Raw genomic sequence first — 23,018 nt, forward strand, 5'->3', positions numbered from 1 at the left:
CAGGAGAAATGCTTTCACATGGTGGTTTCTGCCTGACTGCTTTCAGGATGCTTTCTTTGTGCTTCTTACAGGGTTTTGGTGCCCATCCCAGTGCTATTTTCCCTTGATGAACAACATCTAGTACCAGTCAGTTTGCTCTGAACTTGCCAAACCAGCCTCTCAGCCCACCCCCTTTCAGCAACAACTTTCCTGAGTCTGGCCCAGGTGTAAGAGATTTGAGGGGGCTGGTCATCCGGCCAATAGGTAGCAAGGAGGGCAGCCAGAGAAAGGTTAAAACCCACTATGAGGGGGTTGGGGGAGCATTCCTGCTGAAATGGCTGCTGGTTGTTTCCTGCGTTTTTGTCTCTTCTAAACTGATTCTTTTGCTTCTTCTCTAATGCCTTGACCAAGCTTCACTTTACTATTTGTTGCCTAGATGTCACTTATTCAGTTAGAGCTTTCTCCCCTGCTTAAAACTGGGGTCACTTCTGAAGCTGTCAAGAATGGGGTGGGACTGAGAGAACCCAGAAAGAGTTCTAGTTAGGCAGGGAGCAGTTCTACTAGCAGAGGCTTCCCAGGGGATGAGAAGAGCCTTTTCTTTTTCTCTCCCAAGTTTCTCCTCACTAATCTGAGCCTTTATCTTGTGGCTTTTGCTAGACATGCCAATGTACTAGTCTCTCCCTTCTTCTCCCACTGATGGAGAGAAAAGAGTAACTTTAGCTGCTCTCTGTGATAGCCAGAAAGCTGGGGAAGAGTTACTTTTCTTTGTTGTGGGCTTAATTGTCAACAAAAACATTCCAGCCTTCTACTAACTTTTCTGGCCCCAGAGGATTTCGAGCTGGAAATTTCCCCTTCTATTAGCAACATTTTATTTGGCTTCTAAAGATACAGTAAGAGTATTTGTTAGCTTTCAGAGTGCCTGGTGAAACAAGTATCTTTTTAAATCCTTACTTTGTGGCTTAGTAACACTCTTAGACAAAAAGGCAGGAGCCAAGTAGTAGTGAAACAAGTGAACCTGGAATTACATAGAGTAAAATCTTTCATGTATAGAAGAAAAATAAGACTCTTCCAAGTGACTCTCCTCAAATCTCGTCTAGATAGGTTCAAATCTTGTCTTTGCTATTTACTAATTTCTTTCAGTATGAATTCAGAGATCTTTCTCTATACTTATTGTTGAATCTCTAAGGAGAGGAGAGAGTCTGCTTTAGAACTTTCTTTTTTAAAGGCTCTTTTAGGGAGCAGCTACATGGACCAGTGGATTGAGAACCAGACTTGGAGATGGGAGCTCCTGGATTCAAATCTGATCTCAGAAACTTTCTAGCAGTGTGACGTTGGGCAAGTCACTTTAGCCCCATTGCCTAGTCTTTACTGCTCTTCTGCCTTGGAACCAATATACAGTATTAAAGATAGGAAGGAAGGGGTTTAAAAAATTTTACTTGAACAAGCTTACCTGAGAATTAGAAGAGAACCTGTAATGGGAGGGAACTGACCTAGGTTGACACTATTTTGTTCTTATTTAATTGGAATTTCTTAGGTGCTGTTGGTTTCCTCCATAATTCCATATACCTGAGTTTGCCTGGGTGAGGCTTTGAATTCAGTGCCTGGGAGGAGATATAGCCAGGGCTAATAAAGAACACTGTCTAAAGAGGAGTAACAAACTTTGTGGGGAAGTGGAACCACCATAACACACAGAATATTATGGAGGGAAAAAACTTTGGATCTCAAAAGGGCCTGGGTTTGAGTTGGGTTTCCATGATCACTTGCTGTGTACGATACTAAGAAATTAAACTTTGGACACTCTCTTCCTCATCATTGATAGCATCAGGTGTTTTCTTTATAAAAAAACAAACAAACACAGTAGAATGAGCAGAGTCCTTTAACAGTGTGAGTACTCTCAGAGAATTGGGCTTTTCTTAGATACTGCCCTATTCTCCTTTTCCTTTCTTGCAAGGTTTAAGTTGTTCTAGAATAGCAATGAAAGTGGGGAAAGAGGAAACTTAGTTTGTGATTGAGAGTCCAAATCAAGGAAGTCTTCTCTGTATGATGAGAAATTTTAATTCTCTCCTCTCCCCCATCTCCCTCTTATTCACACAATTCTTAACAATCCAGTATCTAATACTGGATTTAGAGACAGATGAACTGGGTTTGAACCCTGCCTCTGTCTGTGCCTATGACCTTAACATAGACGCAATTTCCCTGGGTGCTCCATTTTGTCAAGGAAATGAGGTGGCATCAGTCCAAAGCTAAAATTGCTTCTAGCCTGTTTATCTGAGCTGAGCTTCAATTGAGCCATTGTAGACTTCTATGAATAAGACCCTACATTGGACACTCTAAGTAGGTGATTTAGCTCAGGGCTTTGCTGGTGGGAGGGGCTTCATATTTGAATGGAGTCTTAAGATCTCTTGAGCATTTTACTTTCACAGCAGACCTTGGTAGGCAATACAACTGTCACTTCTCAAGACACAAGCCTTAACCTGAGTGACTAGCCAGAGGTCACCTGCTAATTAGGATCCAAGACAGGACTTGAATTAAAGTCTCTGGAGTCTAGCTGTTGTGATTTAAAGAAATGGTTAGTTTTCAATCTACAACAATCCATAGCCTTTACATATTTCTTAATTGGCGAGCCTCTTGCTGCAGAACTCTTTAGTCCCTGACAATGTCATGTTTGCACTGACTTTAGGTATTTTAAGCACCTAGATCCTGGTTTTGCATCTTCTGTTTTCTATGGTAACCTTGGGTTGGGAGAGGTCATTACCAATTGGGTTATTGATCATATTCATAATTGTAGGAAGTACTCAAGTAGAAAACTTAAGTCTAAATGACTTCAATAATTGCTTAGTGCACATAGACTCAGTTTTAAAAATGTAGCTGGGTAGGTGGCTCAGTAGATTGAGAGTCAGACCCTAGAGCCCAGGAGGTTGTATGTTCAAATCTGGTTTTGGACACTTCTAGCTGTGTGACCCTGGGCAAGTCAATCCTCATTGCCTAGCCCTTACCACTCTTCTGCTTGGAACCAATACACAATGTTGATTCTAAGATATGGAAGGTAAGGGTTTTAAAAAGTGAATAATAAATGCTTTGTTAATTCAATTTTTATGGAAGGGGTGCTATTAGAACCAAGTCAAGTTCATCTTCTCCTGAGGTCTATACTGCTAGTACCTTAGGATTTCTAAGGGCTTAGCCTCTTCTGCTGGTCTCCCATTTACCCCTTTAATAACCCAGTTATATACTGATTCAAAGTGCCTGGCTATCAAAGCTGAAAACAGCATCTGCCTCACATAGTCTAACCTGCACAAGGACCTCTCCTTTGTCTAACCTTCAGCTTAAGCAGGTCTAGCCTTGACACAGGGGGAAAAAACAATTTCTAACCACTGGAGTCTCCCCCAAAGTAGCACTGGCTGCCTTGGAAGGCAATACCTCCTCCTGCCCTGAAGCTCATAGGATCCCAGAGGACTGGCATAAACCTTGGTTTCCCAGTCCAATCCCTTTCCTTTATAGAGAAAGAGGCCGTCTGTCCCCTTCTCTTCCCTCCTGCATTGTCCTCAGTAGTCACCTCTACAGAGATAGTCCCAGCTTCTGTAGGCACCCATGAAATACTTATAACCATTGAAGATCCAGAAAAGAAAATTCTGGATTTCCCAATCCTTGATTACAGATGGTCCAATGTCACATGGATTTTTTATCCATGGAAATGACACTGTTGGCTTTCCTCCTGGCACCCTAAGTACCATGGCACATCTATCTGAATTGCAAATTAAACCCCCTTTTGTTTCCACTATTACAGTGAATTTATTGATTTTTCAGGGGTTCTTTTCCTTTCTATTCATATCCCAAAATCTTACCTGTCCCTCCTCTTCCCTTGCTATTCATTGTCTAAGGCACACTGGGCATGGTAGAGTTAAATGTTTGAACCCAGAGCCATTGATTCCAAATCCAGAGTTCTAGCCTGCTGCCCCATGCTGTTTCACATCCTAAAACATAAGCCCACTTTGGTTTTACTTACCCACTCCAGTCTAATAAAGGTCTCTGGGCCTTCAGGGACTACTTCATCTCTCTCTGGATCTCTGGTCTCTTGTGGCCATGTGGCAAGTGTTTGCCATTCAACTGAATGAGTTTCGATTAGTGGCAGAATTCTAATCAAGGCACTGGACAGGTGAGAGAAGTGCTTTCTGGGATGAAGGCCATATGACTGGTCATGGACGTCAATCTGCCTGAGGTCCAGTAAAATATTACAAAAAAGCCTTAAAGACACTCTTAAAGCCTTTATTAAAGACAGGACCATAGTAATGAAAGGTCAGGTGCCCCATCCCCTCAGCCCTTCATGAAGATCGTCTTTCTAGGCCCAGAATACCACTAGGTGTATCAAGGGACCATCTGAGAGAACAGAGTTATCCTTCATGATGCCTTTTATTTTTATTTTTTACATTTTTAAACCTTTAACTTCTGTGTATTGGCTCCTAGGTGGAAGAGGTAAGGGTGGGCAATGGGGGTCAAGTGACTTGCCCAGGGTCACACAGCTTAGAAGTGTCTGAGGCCGGCTTTGAACCTAGGGCCTCCCATCTCTAGGCTTGACTCTCAATCCACTGAGCAACCCAGCTGCCCCCTTCATGATGCCTTTTAAAAGATTAGGAATATGACTGCCGAGAAGCCCCCAGATCATCTTTAACAGCAAATGTTGGGGTTATCCACCAATTTACAGAGACTGGAAAAAAATCTGGGCCAAGGAGGTAACAGAGAGAGGCCTTTAAGGCCATGCCAGAGATTACGAAAATTTATGAGTCTTCCTCAATTTCCCCCCTCCATTTATATAGGACCACAGAGTGTACTTGTACTGGGAAATGGAGAATCCAAGGAAAACCTTATAACTGGGGAAGAGTTGCAGCTGTAGGAAGCCAGAGTTCAAACTGTGGAAGCTGGATAGGAAAGAAGGAGATTTAAGGAAGAAAAGTAGGTCATCAATCCATGATGGCTTAGGGAGTGGCATAAATAAGATGGTATTTCTACAGTTAAATGGGCATTAGCCAATGGATGGCAGGTAAGGAAGTGATTTTCCTTATATACATATATGCAACTTGCATTTCTGTACTTCAAGATTCCAAAGTTCTTACCAATTCTAACTTATTAGCTCCACATAAAATTTCCCTGTTTCTTCATCTGGGCTCACGAGATGGTCTCCAGTTCTCCTTGGTGTCATGGCTGGCCTTAATTGAAGGCCTAGTTAGTCAAATAATCATGTATTTAGAGCCAGAAGGGAAGTGTGGGAAGCCAATAAGAGAATAGATAAAAATCTGAGACTCCTCTTTTGACCCCTTTTGTGATCCTTGTGATTTCTTGTTGAAAAGTATTGTGGCCTTATTGTAAAGCTTTAAGTTCCTAGCTAACCAGAAGTTAAAAGGCTTAACACTATTCCCCTTTGGCCAGGAATGTAGCTGCCTGGTACAGCCAAGGCCAAAACCGTAGCAGGGGCAATTCAACCATGAGAAAAATATTCCCCGACTTGGCTTTCTGATAAGAACCCAGTCAAAATTCAGCCTTGGCCTTGGTTTGTTCTGAAGTCAATGAGACTTTTTGTGTTTTGATATGATACAATTTATAACTTCTGCGTGTTCTTTTGTGTGAAATGAGTCTTGAAATATAATAATAAACTCCATGCTCCTGGAGACAGAGCTGGAAGAAGCAACTATGAGCTAACAGAAAGATCTCCCATGTCCCTTTATTCCCATATCAACTAAAGTGTCCTTATCAGATTATCAGAGATGATAGATAGATCTTGAGAGGGAAGATATTTTAGAAGCCATGAATTCCAACTTTAAAGATGAAGACTCTAGAGCTGAGAATTTAACTGCTTTGCTTAGAGTTCTAATAGGTAGTGAGTGCTTGAGAAGAGATTTGGACTGGAATCTTCTGATTCTCAGCTCTGCTCACTGGGCCGTGCTGCCTCTCAAAGGACCACCTTGGGCTTCTTTACCTGGAAAAAAGGAGATATTAGATTCTGCTTCAAAGCCAGGTGACTTTGCCTTCTTTCACAACTTAGTGATGGAGTTTTACCACCCTAACTCCAATCTCATGACTCCAACTAAGGCTTCCCACTCACCCTGGCTTTGTTCCCGTGCCTCTTTATGGCACCTCTGGTCAGGATGAAAGCTCTGATGGAAAATTTGTATTACTTGATTCTTTGATTGTGGGAGGCCAATAAGAGAAGCAGAGTCTCAAATAGATATTTTTATCTGGACCCCATTGAAAGCTACTCTGCTAGTCAGAGCCAGACAGGATGGGCTACTAAGATAAATATCTTGACTCCTCTTGAAAACCCTGAAGTCAATGAGGTTTTTTGTGCTTTTATATGATATAATTTGTGTTTTCCGTGCAACTGCGAAGTTTCTTTGTGTGAAATGGGGTTTGAATTCTGTATATATTAAATTCTGTATATATAAAGTGACTCAATGGCACTTTGGAGATGGAACCATGAGCTGACAGAAATCCAGAGTCTTTGAAAGTAAGGGACATACATGTCTCCATTTCACAGATGACACAATTGAGGTACGAGTTCTCTCTGGAAGGCAGCCCCAGTCATCTAAATCAATCTTCAGGGCTTTTTTTAAGTGGGCAGAATAAGAGCTAGATAAAGCACAGTGCTATCCTTTGAGTCTCAAAGGCATTATTTCTATTATAACACCTGAGTCCCAGGGCTGAAAGGGCTGCCCTGGAGTTGCTCAGGTAGTAAAGGACTTTAGTTTTCAGATAATAAGTTCTACCTCTGAGCATTATTTCACTTGTTCTCCCAACTGTGCTGGGTACTACTAGGATTTCTATTTCTGAAAATGAGAAATCTTGATTCAAGATCCACTTACCCAGGGTCAAACATCTGGTAAATAGCAGAAGGGGGGAGTACTGGATTACTTGTCACAAATACCAAGGAGAGTAGGTATTATTAGCCCCACAAGCCTTAGTTTTCACTCTTACAAGATGGGAATCCAAAGAAAGAATTTTCCCTTTCTCACAGTAAATGGTAGAGTCAGGATTTGAATTGACTACAAGATTCAGTGGTGAGTAATGACTGATGCTACACACTAAAGGCAGAAATGGGGACGGACTGAGATGAGGACTCTAACAGGCCCTCCAAGATGTAATGAAGGGATCTTAACAGACTTATAGAAGGGATTGAATGATTCTATAGCCACCAACTGTTCAACCCAATGTGAAAAAGCAGTGGGTCTATCTTCTAGAAAGGTCTCATGGGAATATGACACAAACAGGTGAAAAGCAGATCTCATTACTTTCCAAGGTAACCCAAACACTACAGTTTTCAAGCAACGTTTGGATCACCAATTGTCAAGGAATTATTAGAGAGGATTTCTGTGGTTGATTATGGATCAATTATCTGCCTCCCTCCCACTCCCTTGGAAGTTCCCCTTCTAACCCCAACTCTGAGATTCCATAAAGGTTAGCAAGGAAATTTATGAAGACTGAGCTTACCACTCCTCTCAGGGCAGAGCTTAGAAATGGAAGCAGCTATCTTTGACCCCTTGCAGCTATGAAATATTCTGGGGTGAATTGGATTGTTTAGAAGCTTCAATAAAGGATCTAGCATCCCCCTGTGGACACACCTGCCAATAGATTATAATCCTCTCTGGTTTAGAGAATCATTTCCATAGACTATTCTCATGTGTTTCTCATGTCTATACCTCCCTGACTTGCCCTCTACCTGTAGTCTTTTTTTTAGGCTAAGCATCTTCCATCACTTCAATCTTGCTCATAAACTGAGAACCTTCACCACCCTAGTAGCTCTTAGAGAATCAGGGATCTTAGATCACAAGAGAATGTTAGAGGTCAAGTCCAAGTACATTTTGACAGATAAGGAACTGAAGTGACTGTTCCAGTTTAGCAATTTTCCTTCCTCATATACTGAGAATTAAGCAGATTACATTTGATATGACCACAGTATAACTGAACCATGTCACCCTTCTCTGAAGCTAGCAGTCCTCTTAAAATTCCACTAGGATTTTTTTCCATTATTTCAACAAAGGCAGAAAATAATTTTGATTTCTGCATATTAAAAACTCATCTTTTAAATATTTATGTACCTTCTCACAAAATAGAGTATTTGGTTCTTTGGCAGACCCTTGAGCACTTTGGGATCATAGCTGTTAAGTGATGGCTCCTTGCCTAGATCTGTGGATATGCAGAAGGCATGGATGGCTTGGTGGTGTTTGGGCTGAACCTACCGTAACTCCTGGAAATGATCACTTTTCTCATCTTTGTTTTCCCTTTGCTTTCTCCAAAGCAGGAAGGTTTAGTTATTTGAGGGTTCTGAGGACGTTTTTCAGCTCTAATATTTGGTCTTATTCTTGAGTCAAAAGACCAGACAATTGTCTGGTTATCCCATTAGAATAGGCCCAACTTCGCAGAGTTGTGAAGCAGCCTAAACCTCTGACAACTTTCTAAGAACTAGACTTAGAACAATTTATCAGTCACCAACACCTTCTGTTCTGTGGGAAAGTGCTTCTCGGATCTGATACAATAATATATATGGGGCTCAAACCCTACTCTTCTGCCTTCAACGGGCTCTTTCCAGGATTGATGAGCAAAGCATATGGCTATATGCAACTCTGTTTAAAACCTGCTCATGAGAATGAGCAAAGAGAGCCAACTTGGCCTTTCTTTTCTGGTTTGTGAAATTCCTATCTTGAGTCAGTGCTGCCCTCTTTGGATCAGAGGCAACAGGGATGTGACTTCTGGATATTTTTGGCTCTCTTTTTGGTCAAGATGGCTGTTTTATTTCAATAGAGATCTTTGTTTTTGTTGAAAAACAAAATCCAGAATTCAGTTAGTCATCTTGCCCTGTTAGGGAGTCATTCCCCATTTGAGTTGTTCCTGGAAGGCACTTGGGAGTCTTTGCTGGCCCCAAGAGAGATGGAAATTGCAGTTTCTAAGTTTTATTAAAAAACAAATTCAATTTGTTCATTCCCAAGGAGGCAATGCCTGGGGTCTGTAGAGGCTAGAATTTAACAATGTTAAGGCTCCATAGTCATTATATATATTCCCCCTTCTGCTTTCTTGATCCAGCATCAGTTTTTTTTAAAACCCTTAACTTCTGTGTATTGGCTCCCAGGTGGAAGAGTGGTAAGGGTGGACAATAGGGGTCAAGTGACTTGCCCAGGGTCACACAGCTTGGAAGTGTCTGAGACTGGATTTGAACCTAGGACCTCTCTTCTCTAGGCCTGACTCTCAATCCACTGAGCTACCCAGCTGCCCCCTCCAGCATCAGTTTTTAAGTATCCAAATATTTTTCTAAATACCTCCGTAAGGGCAACCTAGTCATTTCTATATTAAATTTGTTTCCCCAATTGATGGGCACTGCTTTTTCTCAGATTTTTGCTGTTAAATAAGATTGTGTGCCAAGTGTGTGAAGCTTATAAACTGTTAACCAACTTTAAAAGGTTCTTAGCATTATCCTCTTATAGGAGAGAAGCCTGCAATGGTGATACGAAAGGGTCCAAATCTGCTACTTGGGTAGTGCATTGGATAGTGCCAGGCCTAGAATCGGGAAGAACCCTCTTCCGGAGTTCAAATCTGATTTTAGACAGTAGCTGTGTGGCCCTGGACAAGACACTTCACCCTGCTTGCCTTAGTTTCCTCATCTGTAAAACGAGCTAGACAAAGAAATGACCAGCCGCTCTAATTTTGCCAAGAAAATCTCAAAGGAGGTCACAGTCAGAAGTGACTGAAAGATGACCCATATGAAGCCTATGCTGGTCACCCTCTGACAGCAACATCTTTTATCTTGCCCCAACTAACATCCTTACCCATTTGAATAAGGTGTGTTTAAGCATGTGTCTTGTGGACTATCCAAAGCCTATCCCAGACTAGGGAATGAGATGCCTGAATAAAGAAGTTGTGAGGCTAGCCCTTATCTTGTAATAGTCTAGTATGTACTTGATAACACTGAAAACTAAGATTGTCTAGATCTAAATCCTGGACTTGCCACTGGACCACCTGGATATGACCTTGGACAAGTCATTTCCTATCTCTAGAACTGTTTCAGATGGAGCTTATAGGGGAAGATTTTTTTCCTTGGCATTTTGTTAGGGTACCACTCTATCATTTCTCCTTCTCTTCCTATATTAGAATGTAGATCTCTTGAAGGTAGGAAGTGTTTTGATCTTTGTGTGCCCATCAGCTGCCTGACACAGGTCTTCAGCCCAGTTCACTCAAGCAGCGTTGTGTACTGATGTAGATATTGTGATGAATTATGTTGAATTACCTCCCATGGTGAAATCTCAGGAGGGAACTCTGTGGACTGAGTGACTGAAAACTAACTTTAGCAAATAAACACTATAAAAATGGTTCAATCATTCAATTTCTGATCAGAGAGCCAGTATGGCAGCCTTAAACCCAAGTCTTCTAACTGCAAAGCCTCTTCTCTCTCCTTTCTACCACCTACCCCTTTCCTTTCACACTAAGTGCTTAATTCATAACTTGTTGAATTAGACAGCTCTCTAAATATACTCTATCTACATTCCTCCAGTTGAGAGTTTTTACTTCCTTTTTAGCTCGAGTAGAATGGAGGATGAAGTTGGTTTGACCATCTTGGGTTTGTTTCTTCACAGATGGGCTGAAGCCCCTTGTTCAATCTGAGCAATGATGGTTTTTCTCTTTTCTTTTTTTGAAAACTTGCTCCTGATCAGTTTTGTCCTCTCCCATGATTATAAGAGCAGGGCAGCTGTTGGCCACATTTTAGGATGGTAGTGGGGGAAGGGACCCACCACAAGGGGTCCCTCTCCCCCACCCCAACTGCATTATTTCAGGCTGATTGCTCCAGTGCAAGAAATCAGTTTCTCTTTTTAATAAGAAAAATCAAAATAGAAATTCAGACAGTAGAAGTTGATGATTTATCCTGCACTGGAGAATTACAGTATCTGAAAGTCAAGTCATCCAGCCTCGCTGACTTAATGGAAACCTTCTGAGCCTCTTGCTTTATTAATGTTGCGTTGGAAAACTTGTCCACAGTTCCTGGGCAGAGAGTCAAGATCCACATTTAAGGGGCTTTACTAGAGGCTTTCATTAATAAAAGGGCAAGGAAATCCACAACCTATTTTAAAACAATATATTCTCTTTCCCCTCCCCTCTCCTTCCCCTCAATATTTATTATGTTTAGAATATAGCTTTACACATAGTCTTGCCTCTAGAAAAATGGCCATTCACGTAAAGAAAAACTCTTGAAGGCCAATTTAGAAAAAAACATTTTTTTCTTGCCCCAATTATGAGTATATACATATAAATTTATTCATCTAAATGGGAGTTGCTATGAACTGAGCCCTATTGGAAACTGAAGTGAGACTTTTCTCCATGGATGGTTTTTTACTAGATTTCTTGTTTGTAAATAACCCTTTTCTTATTGAATATGACTTTGTCATTGTTGATGTTAGTTTGGTTTTCCTTTATCCTCACAAAGCCCAGGCATCTCCAACTGCGTAGTTCTAGTTCAAGATTCCTCTTAACTTGCTAAACTCTCCTCCTATGCTTCAGGCTGTCATAATGCTGCCTTCATCCACTATCTCACTGGGCATGTCAAGGTTACTACAGAGCAGTGCATCAGAAAGTACTGATGGGTTTGAAGTTTGAGAACTTGGGTCCCAAACTGGGTTGTCTTCATGCTGTCTAAACTACTTGGAATCCAGAGGAACTTATGAGAGAGAACACTATCCACATCCAGAGAAAGAACTGTGGGAGTGGAAGTGAAGAAGAAAAACATGATCAATCATGTGGTTTGATTGGGATTTTGGCATCAAAAGATCACTATTGCAAATAGAGGCAATATGGAAATAGGTTTTGAACAATGATACATGAATAACCCAATGGAATTGCTTGTCACCTCTAGGAGTAGGGAGGGAAGAGGGATGGGAAAAATCATGAATCATGTAACCATGGAAAAATACTCTAAATAAAAATTAAAAAGTAAAATAAAAATAAACTACATTGAGCACTTAATCTTTCTGGCCCCTATTTTTCTCATTGGTAAAATAAGGGGATGGACTGTGGAATTGTGCTAAATTCATTGGTCTTCACTTAATTGGGATCACCTAATTTGACTGGATAAACATTAAGTACCTATAAACTTCTACCAGTGTTCTTCCTATTTAAAAAAAATGGGATTCTAGATACAAAAGAGTGCCTACATCTTTGGAGCTCCCATCCTACTTTGGGCAGGGAACACTAAGTAAACACCAGTTGAGAGAGAGGTGATAAAAGCAGTGGGATAAAGAAAAGGCTCCTTCTAGGAGGGCACCTGAGATGAGGTTTGAAGGAAGATGAATCAAATGAATCTAGTAGTTTCACAGCAAGCTTTTGATTGTGGTTTCATTTTCTCCCTGATTCATTTAGTAATTCTGTCTTCTCTGCCTTAGTTTGAATGAATGAGGGTTATTGAACTCAGAGAGGACTTGGGGGTAAACATGGTAGCTGCTTTCCAGTATTTGAAGAGCTATCACGTGAGAAAAACATTAGACTTCTGCTGGATTGAAAGAGAGAGTGGAGAATGAGGGTTAGGTGAGAGTAATAATAATATTATGCTCGTGAAAGATTCTCAACATCTAGAACCATTCAGTGGTTGAAAAGGCTTCTTTGAAAGTAGTGAATTGTCCCAAACACTGGCTCTTCCAGCAAAGTCTGGATAATGGGAAGGGAATAAGCACTTAATCAGCACCTATGTACCAGGCACTGAGCATTTTACAAATGTTTCATGTGATCCTAGTTGGATGTCATGGAGAAAATTCATACTGTCAGTTGAACTAGATAGCCTGGGAGAAACCTTGCACCTCTGAGATCGAGTTGGAGTATCTTACATCATATATATGTATAATACATATGTTGAGGTATAGTAATGTCATGAATAATGCCCGGCCAGGAGTCAGGAATATATGGTCTCTAATCACACCTCATATACAGTGTAATTGTGGGTAAATCACCATATCTCTGGGCTTTATCTTTCTCATCTCTACAATGAGAAGATTAAGCTTACTAATCCTTAAGAGCATCCTCAACTTGATTTCTTCCTTCAGACTCTTCTTTAATGAGAGTTCTCCTTATTTCTTACAACTTAGCATCCTTCTTGGTAATCTTAGTGATGAATAGTAAAGCATTAATTCACTTAAGATTTAAGTCTGGAAAAGTAATTAAATCTATCCTTGATAGTCTATGAAAATCTTTGCCCTCTCAAGTTGCTTTTGTTTTTTAGTCATGTTTGATTCTTCATGACTCTATTTGGGGTTTTCTTGGCAGTTATGGGAGTGGTTTGCCATTTCCTTCTCCAGCTTACTGAAGAAACTGAAGCAAATGGGGTTAAGCAAATTTTCCCAGGGTCACAAATTGTGGCAGGATTTGAACTCTGATCTTCTGATTCCAGGTCCTGGCACTTCCTGATTCCTGTGCCACCTCACTGCCCTCAAACTGTAGAGGTCAGTAAATATAGAGATCCTGCTCTGTAACCAGAGACTTATCTGAGTGGCCTAGGGTGGTCATCAGATGTAAAGAACTAAACAGATTGGAAGCACGGCTTGTTAGCTCATAATGCTCTGAGGTATAATGGAGTCACCACTTTATTATAAAGGAAATTAAAGATCTCCTTCCCCAAAAGCCCAAGAAAGTTTCCCACAGTTACAAAAAGCAGTATTTTTACTATAGTCAAAACAAAAGTCTTAGAAGCCTCCAGGTATAGATAAAAAACCTATGCTAAACTATCAACTGTATGTGTTATCTTTAAGTGGAGCCTGGGACATCTCGTTAAGCTGGAAAGCCCCCGAATTTCTCAGCCTTGATGGTATTAAACAATTTTTTGAGCCTCATTATTTTACTTTAATTCTGGGCAAAATGTCCTGCCAAGGGTTCGACCTTGGCTGTACTAGGCAGCTGCATTCTCGGTCAAAGGGGAATAGTGTTAGCCCCCCTCCTGCTGGATTACTGAGAGCCCAAAGCTTTTTCAATAAGACTATAATGCATTTTAAAGGAAGGTGAGAATTATGAAAGGAACCAAAAGTGGAATCTCAGATTTTTATCTTAGCCCACTCCATCTCGACCATGATAGGGAGAAAATTCAATACATGGCTCTGTCGGTCTGTATTGATCTTTTGAGGGGGGCCAGATAAAAATATCTACTTGAGATTCTAATTTCTCTTAATAACTCCCAACAAGTAAAAGGCAATACAGGTAAATTCTCTTGTTTAGAAGGTTAACCCTCTCCCCAAACTTGATCTGACCAAATGATTTCTTTTGAATTGGAGTCTAAAATAAACCTTTTATACTATCAAATCTAACAATTTCCTTATACACAGAACCACATTAATATCGACTCATGACTCTCCCCCCACCCCTTTTTGCCTTTTTAAAATCTGAAAATGAAGACCATAAACTTACTTCTATTAGGTAATAACTTTTTGTGGTAGCAAAGATTGGACAGATCAAATAGATGCATGTTTGGATGGAAGACAGTGGATATATCCAGTCAGAGGAACTGAGTTTTAATCCAGACTATTTTTTCTATTTGTCTGACCTTGAATAACCATGTGGCTTTGGGCATCAGTTTTTTTTTATTTTAAACCCTTAACTTCTGTGTATTGACTTATAGGTGGAAGAGTGGTAAGGGTAGGCAATGGGGGTCAAGTGACTTGCCCAGGGTCACACAGCTGGGAAGTGTCTGAGGCCGGATTTGAACCTAGGACCTCCCGTCTCTAGGCCTGGCTCTCAATCCACTGAGCTACCCAGCTGCCCCCTGGGCATCAGTTTTATCATATTTATGTAGCCCAAGTATAGCACCCATAAGTTAGTTTTTTAAAAATAAAACTTAACTCTAAAAAAAAGTTCAAAGTTTGTCCTTAATACAGCCTTTTGGAGACCCATGATGAGCTACTGTTGCATTCGTCAAACCAATAATGGATTTTTGGTGGTATCCCCCTATTTTCTTCTATCTTGAGGGGAGGGAGAAGAAGGTGCAGAGTTTACTAGATTTTGTGCCCTAGGCACAGTTACTGCCCAAGTAAAAGATTTGGATACTGAGGCATTCTGGAAATTTTCAGAAAGGTACCTGTGATTCAGAAGGTATTCAACCTCTTAACAGGTCTCCAGATCAGAACTATAGCCTGGATGATCCCAGCCTGGGTTTAAGTTATTCTTGTTTCATCCCCAAGGACATGTTGCATTAAAAAAAGATACCTATGGCATCACTCATTTTATTCAGCTCTAGCTCTCTTGGCTAGGACCAGTTCATCCTGCCAATATTCATTTTGGTAGACATGGTTCTTCCCCAGAAGGCTGTCAGCATAATAGCTCTTGAAGTTCCCATTGGTGTTCTTCTATTTAAAACTTGTTATTAATACCTTTTGACCCAAATATAAAATATGTAAGTGACTATGTGAAAGTAATAATAACAAGCTCTATTAGCCACCCAGAAATGCTTCCTCCAGTGAAATGTCTGCATGAGAAGAATGGGCACATGTTTGTAACAAGCTCTATTAGCCACCCAGAAATGCTTCCTCCAGTGAAATGTCTGCATGAGAAGAATGGGCACATGTTTGCCCCAACTGTCTGGGGCAAGTCTTTGTATCATATCCCTTACAGGGAATAGCATCTACCATGCATCACTTTGTGTCTGTGCTCTCTCATAAAATAAAGTTATTTGCTCCCCTCAAGTTGTAGAGGTCAGTAAAGGGTAGTACAGGTAAACCCTTTGAAATAAGGTGGGGAGAGGGATTATCTTTAAGATGTAGTGAGTAGGAAGATGCAAACTTTCCCCTAACCAACCCTTCAAATGACAGAAAAGAACTTTTTTTTTCTGAAGTCAGCTCTCAACTAACTAATACCTTTTCTTTGGTCAGAAAAGTTGATTTGGCTTCAGTAGCTTTCAGGTGATTCAGCCCTGAAATCAGAGGGTTTCATGTTCTTGGGCAGTATCTTGCCATTGGTTTTTCTTTTGAGCAATCATCATGTCTCATTCACCAGATTCTTCATTTTGTGATTGACTTAGAAAAAAATAACAAGACTAAACTCCCCATTATGGTCAAGTACGATTTCCCCCCACCCAACATTCCTTGCATCCTGATGCTATTATCCTGAAATAGCTGTTAGATTCATAACTTCTCAGTTGGATCCTTCAGAACCCTGATTACTTGTGTATAAGTGACTTGCTGGATTCTAAGACTCTGTGTCCATTAGCATAATCAGCGCACTAGTTTTAAATGAGCATTTTCCAGGACACTTGTAGAAACGGAATTTCATCATGATTCTTCAGATCTGCCAATGTGCCCTCTTCAATAAATAAAATGTCTAGAGGCAATTGGTGGTTCAGTGGATAAAACAGCAGGCTGATGTCAGAAAGACTAGAGTTAACATCTAGTGTGATCCTGAGCAAGTCACTCAACCTATTTGTTTTGGTCTCCTCCATTGTAAAATGGGAATAAATGTTCTAATCAAATAAGATAATTTGTAAAAATCACTTATCATAGTGCTTTGTGCACTTATTCTTTCCCCTTTCCCCATGTATGAAAGAGTCCCCTTATATGCAGCATAAAGCAGTTAGATTAGATAGTGAACCTTCCTTGTCCCCTTCTAGGTCTCAATTGTTAGTCCTAGGAAAGAGCTGGCTTTCAAGAAGAAAACTTGCCCTTGTCTTGGCTGTTCAGAGCTGCATGGAATTTGGGTTTGATCCCCCTGAATCATCATAAGGCCCCAGTTTCCAACACAAAGAATGAGGTGATTTCTTAGCGGCCCAGGCCCCATGGTAGGCTTGTGCCAGATTAGCTCATGGCGCCTTTTGGTATGTTGGTGGGGAAAGAATTCATGTTACTTCATTAGTATAAGCAAGAAACAAGTACTACAGTATGTGTCTTGGGCCATAATTCATAAGGATGCAATCTGAACATGAAAGTACACCAACTATAAAAAAATGTGGAATGTTGATATATTGTATATGTGGAAAAGATTAAGAACTCATAAACTTGGGCTAGTTAATGAGGACAGATGGTTGGCCCAAAGGATGAGACAATAAATCAGAGACTCCCCTGAACTGTCTTGCCATCTCCCCTTCCTCTCTACCCTTCTGAAATTCAACCCCACCTGAAACTTCCTTGGATTTCCTTTGCCTCCACTGTAGTCCTTGTGATCATCTGGAAAGGAAGTAGAATGGCTCCCAGCCTATGAGAGGGAGCCTTTTCCCAAGATCAGTTTTCATTCCTTACTCTACTGGGTCAGCTCCAGGGCTAGAGGGAACAGAAGCAATGCAATAGAGGACATTGCTTTAGAGCTCTAAAGGTCCTAGGCTCATCACCTAGTCCAATCACTTCCATTTTAAAAAGGCTTTCAGCTGAAAGTCCCAGAAATAGTGGCTTGCCCAAGGCCACACAAGTTGTAGAACTGAGAACTGAACCTAGGACTGACAAGATCTTACAACTAAGATGAAGCGATCAGGACTCTGCCTCAAGAGGCCAAATCTTAGAAGATGTTGTCAATGCTGTCATGGCTTGAGTTTGCTTCTCTTTGTGCGTCTCAGAGCCATGACCCTTACCCCTCTTTGGGTAATATGTTTGATTCATCTTCCTTCAAACCTCATCTCAGGTGCCCTCCTAGGAGGAGCCTTCTTTATCCCACTGCTTTTATCACTTCTCTCTCAACTGGTGTTTACTTAGTGTTACCTGCCCAAAGTAGGATGGGAGCTCCAAAGATGTAGGCACTCTTTTGTATCTAGAATCCCAATTTTTTTAAATAGGAAGAACAGTGGTAGAAGTTTGAGTCTGAGCCTTCAGTTGTAAGGGACTTCAGAGACCTTCTGTATTCTGAATTCTTGTGTCCTGGAGTCCTTGTTAGTCAAGATTACCTTGGGGCTTAGGAAGGATGGTACACAAGAGCTAAGTTTGGGACCTGGATTCAAATCCTCACCACTGCTTATAGCCTAATGGGTTGAGAGCTAGAAAAGATGTCAGAGGCCATCTTATACAAGCCCCTTCCTTACAGATGAGGAAAATGAGGCTAAATAAGAGTAGTCATTCCCTTGAGGCCACTTACGTGTAGTGTCTGAAGCAGGACTGCCTCATTTGGGGGTGGGATGGGGTGACAAGTTGCTTCATTTTTGTTTCCCCTTCTAAAGGAGATTTCAAACCACAAGACCTGAGGTCCCTTCCAGCTCTAAATGTCATGCATGGTACCAGTGTTTCCCCTCTCACTCTGGTCCTCTTGCTTCAGACAAATTCCAACTTGTCAGTGTCTCCCATATGGCATTCCAGGACAAACCATACTTTAGACACAGAATTTGATGAGGGAATTTCCTTTCATGGCGAGCTTGGGGTGGTGGGTTAACACCCTTTAATAATCAACAGATAATTAGTCTCTTAACACTCTGGGATCATAGGCCCAGACTTGGAGCTGGAAGGGACCTCAGAGGTCATTGAATCCAACCCCTTCAATTTCCAGATGAGGAAACTGAGGCTGAGAGTGGTTATGCTTGGTTCTGAAGCTATACTTCCCTGATTCCAAGTCCAGTTATCCATTGTGACATTGCCTCTCCTAAAACAGATACTTTAACTCTTAAGACATACTACTTTTATAAACAAGTGCCATTTAGCCAATCTGATATCATTTTGTTGTCAGTAACTGAATTAATGATACCTAGTGCTTTGACTTGTAAAAAGAGTCTCAAGCTTCCCTCAAGACTCAGTTCAAATACTAATAAGTAATAGTGAGAGGGGAGCATTCTGGGAATGGGGCACAACACTGCAGGGATGGGGGAATGCCTGAACAAAAACAGGAGAATGGGAGATGTAGCATTGTATGTATGGAAGTCAACATCCTAGTGTCTAGTAATCAAAGACTACATGGAAGGCAGCAAAGTCTCCTCCCCTAAATCCCCTCTCCCAGTATGTTTCTTGAAAGCTCCATTGATTAGCGGGATGACCAAAATCAAAGGATAGAGGCATCCTTTCTATGATCTCTTCCCTGAGCCATTTAGTTGTCTTAGATATGAATGTTCTGCAAAAACTGAAAAAAAAACCCCATAGAGGAAGAGGTACTGAGCTCGAGTTAAGATCAAGTCTCATGTTGTATTAATCAACCTTTATGAGACCTCAGTTTTCTTCTTGCCTGATTCTTTGTGAAGCCATAGACTATGGCTATTCATGGGATTTTCTTGGCAAGGGTATGGGACTGGTTTGCCGTTTTCTTCTCCAGTGGATCATCTTATCGGGTAATCTGAGGCTTAAGTGACTTGTACAGGGTCACAGTTGGGAAATGTCTGAGGCTGAATTTGAACTCATCTTAAAATCCAGCACTTTCCACTGAGAGACCTTGTTGCCTCCCCTCTATAAAATGAGACAGTTTGATTTAAAAAACAAACTACACTTCTCCCAGTTCCATGATTCCAAGATACGTGCCAAGAAGTAATCAGTGTTGGTCATGACTAAGCTGGTTTTAATCAAGTGGTGAGTATATCACAATCTAATGAAAGAAATGAACAAATCAATAAGCACAATCAATATAGAGATGAATGGGAAGTAATCCACAGAAGGATGGCCCAGCATTAAGAGGGGTTGGGAAAACTTCTGTAAAAGGTGGGATTTTAATGGAGACTTGAAGTCAGGGAAACTGGAGATGAGAAGGAAGAATATTCCAGGCATGGGGGAGAGCCAGAGAAATACCTGGAGCCCAGAGGTAGGTCAGATTATTTTTTTCAGGGTAAAGTTGTGGGAGAGAGGAAAGTCGACATGATATTTGGAAACCTGGGCAATTTAAAGCATGGTTTGGAGCTGGCTCGATATAATAGGCAGAGCTAGGTGGCTTGGAATCAGCAATTCTCACCTTCATGAGCACAAACACAGACTCAGATTCTTGCTAGCTGTGTGACCTTGGGCAAATCACTCATTCCTGTTGACCTCAGTTAAAATCATCCGTAAAATGAGCTAGAGAAATGACAAACCACTCCAGTATCCTTTCCAAGAAGACTCCAAACAGGGTCATAAAGAGCTGGACAAGACTGAATAACAGAGTGTCCTGGGAGATCCTCACTAACCTAGGGCCAGTTCAGCCCTAAGTTAGGAGTTTGAAAGTTAACTAGATCACCTTTCCAGTGAGAGGCAGAGCATAATCTGTAGATGCCCAGGGTTAGAGCATAATTCTAGTTGGGAAGAGAGGACCAGATTTATTACTTGAGTTTCCAAGAGATTGAATCCTGCCCTCTTTTTCTCACCAAGTTGGCCTTGTGTGCTTTGGCCCTGTGCAGGTAAATATAAGACATGGCTGCTGCCACCTTTTCCATGCTCCAGGTTATAGACTTCAGTTGAGGGTGTTGTCTATGGCTCCATTCCCTCCTTTATTACTTCCATCTCTTGTGTCAAAGGGCCACCTTCTGGGAACTTTTCTTTCATGGTGTTCTAGGAGCAAACAGATGAGGAAATCTCCATCTACTAGACTTGGACATTTCTCAAAGAGGCAGCCTTGGAGGCACTGCGAGGTTGAGCTCAGCTCTGTTCAACAGCTCAGAAGTGGGGTGAACCCCATCATCCTTATGTCTAGGGATGATTTGTCCCTGACCCTAACCTTTTCCTTTAGCTCTAGAAGCTGATGCAGAAGATAATGCTGCATTGAGATCTTTAAAGTGAATTATAGCCTATTTGGTGGGCCTGGGCTCTTAGTGCTGGATCCTAGATTTGAGGATCTGGGGAGATTTTATCCCACTTTTGATGGTCTGGGCAGGCCTTTGTGAATGGCTTTGGACTTTACTGGGCTTTACCTCTTATAAATTCTGTATTGGCCTGATTTTGAGCATCAGCTGTTCTCTACATTGGAAGAAGAGGGAGTTTCCTTGCTGAGCACTCCCTAAACCAAATGGCATATCCAGCTTTAAAAAGCTCACAAAGGCAATAAAATGGAAGACTTATCCAATATCTTTTATCATTATGTGGTGTGTCTTCTGTCTTGGCATGAGCAATCTGGAAATATGTATTAGATGAAAGCTCTGCTATAATCTATATCCGACTACCCCCTCGGGGAAAGGGGAAGGAAATCTGAACCCTAAAATGTCAGAAAACGATTCATTGTTTCTATGTATAAATGGGGAAAAATTAAATTAAAAGAAAAAGGGGGGGGGGAATGGAGACTCCATAGTTTCCTCCCAGATCCAATAACAAATCTGTGGGACAGTGAACATAGGAATGAATTATAGTGAAAGGACCTAAATTTGAGCATTGGATTATAAGGTCAGAAATGTAGAATTAGAATGGAACTTAGAGGTTCATTTTTACATTTAAGAGAACTGAGGCAAATAGATGTTAAATGACTTGTTTAGAGTTACACTAGTGAGTGCCTCAGGCAGGATTTACTTGAAATTTGGCTCAGTCATATATCCACTGCTCCTCCTAACTGCCTCAACCACTCCCCCACCCCACCCCCAAATCCCACTAAATATTGTTTGTCCCTTTTAAAAAAATCTTCACCTCCCGTATTAGAAATCAACACTAAGTATTGGATCCAAAGGAGAAGAGTGGTGAGGGCTAGGCAATTGGAGTTGAGTGACTTGCTCAGGCTTACCACAGCTAGGAAGTGTCCAAGGCTAGATTAGAACTCAGGTCTGGCATTCTATCCACCATGTACTACCTAGCTGCTCAGTTACTCCTAGCTTTCCTTTTTGAATGGGGCCATTGCCATGAGGGTGATATCTTGACTTGCTCATGGTTTGGATTTAAATGAGGTAAAGTCTCACCAAGTCAGCAAGCCTATATCATCAGTGTATCTCCCCCTAAATATATCCTTCTAAATATAACTGATAAGAGACAGTGTAGCCTTTGCTTGGACTATCAGTGAGGAAGAACTGGCTACTTCCAATGTCCCGTTAGGCTTGTTGAGTTACATCCAATCATTGTTCCCAGTTCTGACCCTGTGGGACCAAGCAGCAGTCTAAAGGTGGAGGTCCTTGGTTAAATCCTGCTTGCTTACTGCCTTATACATCCATGAAGAAGTCACTTCCTCTCCTGGTCCCACTTCATACATCTGTAAAATGAGGAGTTGAGCTAGTAAGTCTTTAAGGATTTTTCATGTGTAATTCCAGGTATTGCAGTGGACAGAGGGCTAGGCATGGAATCAAGAAGCCTTCAGTTCAAATCCAGCTTCAGACTTTCTAGCTGTGTGACCCTGGGTAAGTCACCTCACCCTGGTTTCCTCAGTTTCCAAATCTGTCAAATGATTTGGAGAAGGAAATGGCAAGTTACCCTGGTATCTTTGCCGAGAAAACCCTAAATGAGTTTGTGAAGAGTCAGACTCAACTAAAATGACTGAACAACAAAGGTTTAATTTTATGGTCTGAGGATCCCTCTTCAGCAAGAGGCATTCAAGTGCTTTAAGGAAGTCATCATGGCCCACACTTGTCTTGCTGAAGCATTTCCCCAGTCTAAACCATCCCTGGTTCCATCAACTGAGCTCCACCTGGTGTGAAGTCCACTCATTGCCCTCTATGTAGTGGTGCCCAGAAACAAGCAACACTTCGGAAATTCCTATGCCACTGGTCTTGGGATCCCCTCTCAGAGCGAAGTCCTTCATAAGCCTCTACCTCAGTGGCTCCAGAAGGCCCCATTTTCAACAGCTCCATTTCATCCTTCCAGCCTGGCCCTGACACAATGATAGCCACAGGCAGGTTTCAGGCATTTTCCCAGCCCTCTAATGGAACATCAGTGGGAATGTTTACAACATGCTGCCACTTAGGAAGCCTTATCAGGGCCCTCTAATATCTACCCACCTCCCTGACACATGATAACTGCTGAGTACAGTAGTTGGCCAGCCAGCCTTGGTGGCTTAGCTGGTGGCCACCAGAAATCAGCTGATTGCTTGATGTTTTTCCCATCACTGCCTAATCAGAAAGACCTATGACAAGGCTGATGCCTGAGCTGATAAATGGGGACAATCTGTCTCTTAAAGGCATTGCTGATAGATGCAGAAACAAATTTATCTGTATATGTGGGCCTACAGGAAACCTGCCAAGGAAACAACATCATGGGTCAGCAGGAATCATG

The sequence above is a fragment of the Gracilinanus agilis genome, chromosome 1 (assembly GCF_016433145.1).
Source record: "Gracilinanus agilis isolate LMUSP501 chromosome 1, AgileGrace, whole genome shotgun sequence".
NCBI lineage: Eukaryota > Metazoa > Chordata > Mammalia > Didelphimorphia > Didelphidae > Gracilinanus > Gracilinanus agilis.